Here is a 3,751-nt window from a genome sequence, read left to right as displayed (position 1 = left end):
ATTTGCTTGAAAATGCATTTAACAAGAAATTATAATGCAGTTGTTCCTTAAATTAGTCTTGAAGGTAACCAGTTCTTGAAGACAACTGAGTCATTTAGTTTGCCCCAAATCTAATCCCGTAAAACAAAATAACAAGTATTTGAATCCTGGAAATAAATAACCAGACCCCCTAACTATGAATATAGCTAAAATAGCCTGTGTCCTTGCCATTCCCTTTCAGTGTTTACTTATTTTACCAAATTCCAATTTTTATGTGCGTTCCAAGTAATGTGGTTCTCCTGTTAAGTTCCACCTTACAAATACATGTTTTCTGCATAGATGCTCAGACATTTTATTGCAATACATTTGAAGCCAAAGTAGACATCCACATATGACAAAAAAAAATAAAGGTAGTTTTTTGTGTACATATTTTTAAATAGATACGCACATACATATGAGCCTGTAGAAAATCATTGTTGCATCTATGGTATATACATATATGCATGACAATATATAATGTGCTAGTGTTTGCAAAGATAGGTGCACAATAAATGGCCTATGTATGGATAAATGAGAGCAGGAGCCTGGACGTTCCCACGTATAGCTTTTTAATCACATAGTAAATGATGAACCGCCGTCACTTGGAAAGCCTTCGCTTGTTCTTTTGGAAATGTACATATCAGAAGACATCCTCGAACTGCGAGTTCCCGTCATGTATTGTTTACTAACGCACCACAGATCTTGGATTATTTTCCAAAAGTAATTCCTAAATTTGACTCCGATAAAAGCATATATGCTTGGGTTCAGGCAACAGTGCCCAAAAGCCAAGGTTTCTGTTAGAAAAAGGGCATAGGCGCTTTTAACATGCTCATGGCACCTGTGATCAGGGTTTCCAATCTCTATGGCTTTCTTTAAAAGAAGGACGTTGTACGGGACCTGGCAGAACAGAAACACAGCTACTACGACTACTATAACACGTATCGCCTTGTGCCTCTGAGAATTTTGCGCGTGGAGCAATGTTTTAACAATGCACGTGTAGCAGAAAAGCATAACAAGAAATGGGATTAAATAGCCTACGGCTACCTGCACCACCAAGGCTGCCAACTTTAACTGCAATGCCGTTGATGCTCCGTAATATTTTGGTTCGCAAACTAGAACAGAATTTATTTCGTAAGATTCACTGAAGTAGTAGGTGAAACTTGAGAGCAAGGCAGAGAAAAGCCATACTAACAAGCAGATCATTTTCTTGTACGCCATTGCAGTCGTTCTAAATTTAAAAGACTTTGTGACCTGCACAATAGCGACGTAGCGGTCGACACTCACGCATGCTAACAGCAGCATGCTGCAGCTGAAATTGATGGCGTACAGCGCTCTCACTAATTTACACATGAAGTCCTTGAAAATCCATTCTTGTTTATGATAATACACAGCCCAGAATGGAAGCGTGAGAACGAGCAGTATGTCTGCCACGGCCATGTTTAAGAGATACACATCCGTCATTGACTTTGCTCGCTTATAGTGATTGAAAGTAACAATTACTAACACATTTCCTAAAAGCCCCCAAACAAACATCAAAGAAAATAAAACAGGTGCGTATGTTTTCTTAAAGAGCCCAACATTCTCCATGGAGCATGGTTGGAGATCCTCATCAAAATAAAGAGTTAAGTTAGGGTAATCGTAGGGGGTAATGGTTTGCATATTTCAACATGTATAAACCTAAAATAGAAAAGATAAATCGATTAGGTATTACACAATACATATTATTGATTAATTGTACAGTGCCAATAAGTATCTTAGTAAACATGTATATTATAGAAAGACATTAGAGTTATACGCTTAGAATGTAGTGATTCTAGTTTAAAGTTTGTCTCACCACCTTCCAGTGGCAGCAATATGTTCTTGCCAAAAGACTACTTTCAAAGTCAATACCAGAATCCCTTTTTTATACAGAACCACCAATACAGTTGTTCTGCCAGCCAAGGGGTCATAAATGATTAAAATTTGTTATACATTATGACGGCAAGGTTAAGACATATACCGTACCTTTTTCATGCCAAAGGGGATCGCAAAAATGTTAGTACAACGCACACAATATAATGTTCTCAGCACAATAAACTTATAAAAAAATGAGATAAGGGGAGTTCGGCAACAAACAGGACCTAAACTATTTTAAAGGTGAAGCTCTTCCATTTGGTTCAGAAAATCGAACAGAAGTGAACTTGCCTGCCAGACACCCGAAGTTCTTGTGGACACGTACAATGAACCAAAGGGAGGTGGTGCTTTAGCTGGCTTGCTTTTCCTAGGCTCAATGTGGCTTTGAGATGTTTCTCCAAACTATAGAATAAAAAGGTGGTTAAAATTAAGGCCAAAAATGCCCACTAACAAGTTTCGCAACAGGCAGTCTGAGATCCTTTGATTGCAAAGCGTTTATATACTTCTGATTTCCTTAACTGGTTAAAAAAGGGAACTGTTTTTCTCTTTGTAAGCAGAATTGCACTTCTAATTACTTTTACTCAACATGTGAACTTTGTTGGTCAAATATCAAGCTAGAGAAAGCATTACTAAATAGAGGGTATCCAGATGAATAACTCTTTAAATAGTACGGTATGTACTGCAAAGGAATATGCATTTGTTAATGTATTACAAAAGTAGCCGAATACTCTTTCTTTTTTAAAGACATAACTAAATTAGAGGTGCAAAGGACACAAAAAAGTTCTTTAAATCAGTTCAAAAACAATTATTGGACTATGGAACCACCATATTGGTGATGCCATGTACTTTTTTGTTGTAATTCGTGGGCAAGAAACTTGAAACTGTTACCAACAAAGATTTCTGTATTTATATCCAAAGGCCAAGTCTACAAGGCTTACCAGGTTTTATTGAGAAAAAAATACACTGTTATAAAACAATCTAGCCTCATATTCAAAAAATTCCCTGATATTCACACCTTTAACCACCGGGATCCAGTTGCTGGGGCAGCCTATACTACCCAGAGATGCATTACCTACAAAGCAAACCTTGATACCTATAAACCTCGATACGCGTCTTGGTCCTGGGGCACGTAGCGATTTGGGCCACATTGAATACGAATGTTTTTTTTCAAGAGATCTCAAACTTGCTGTCTGAGAATGTAGATGTTTTCTGCAGATTATATATATATATATATATATATATGTATGGCCGAGACCTTCCAGTGCACATGCAAGAAAAACGCTCTAATTTATTTCAAGAATTATTGGACCACGTGCAATTCTTAAGAATATTGGGACTGCAATTTTACAGTGACTATGAAGGGGTTAATTTGTAATATACACTCACTGGCCACTTTATTAGGTAGACCTGTTCAATTGCTTGTTAACACAAATAGCTCAACGCAACGCATTTAGACATGTAGATGTGGTCAAGACAACTTGCTGAAGTTCAAACCGAGCATCAGAATGGGGAAGAAAGGGGATTTGAGGAACTTTGAACGTGGCATGGCTGTTGGTGACTGACAGGCTGGTCTGAGTATTTCAGAAACTGCTGATCTACTGGGATTTTCACTCACAATCATCTCTAGGGTTTACAGAGAATGATCCAAAAAAAAAGAGAAAATATCAAGTGAGCGACATTTGTGTGGACGAAAATGCCTTGTTGATGTCAGAGGAGAATGGGCAGACTGATTCAAGATGACAGAAAGGCAACAGTAACTCAAATAATCACTCGTTATAACCAAGGTATGCAGAATACCAGCTCTGAATGCATAATGGTGGTGGTATATTGGTGTGGGTGA

The 3,751-nt window shown here is 37.8% G+C and overlaps 1 pseudogene; it reads right to left on the bottom strand.

Annotated features, from left to right (window-relative positions):
* Positions 1–591: 591 nt before the first annotated feature.
* Positions 592–1,677, bottom strand: LOC149283384 (C-C chemokine receptor type 6 pseudogene; annotated as a pseudogene).
* Between the last annotated feature and the right edge of the window lie 2,074 nt (positions 1,678–3,751).

This window comes from Sceloporus occidentalis, unplaced genomic scaffold, assembly GCF_023333645.1.
Source record: "Sceloporus occidentalis isolate IW3139 unplaced genomic scaffold, rSceOcc1.0.p SCAF_105, whole genome shotgun sequence".
Classification (NCBI taxonomy): Eukaryota; Metazoa; Chordata; class Lepidosauria; order Squamata; family Phrynosomatidae; genus Sceloporus; species Sceloporus occidentalis.
Note: the sequence above shows the minus strand (reverse complement) of the source record. Positions and strands in the feature narration are given on the sequence as shown.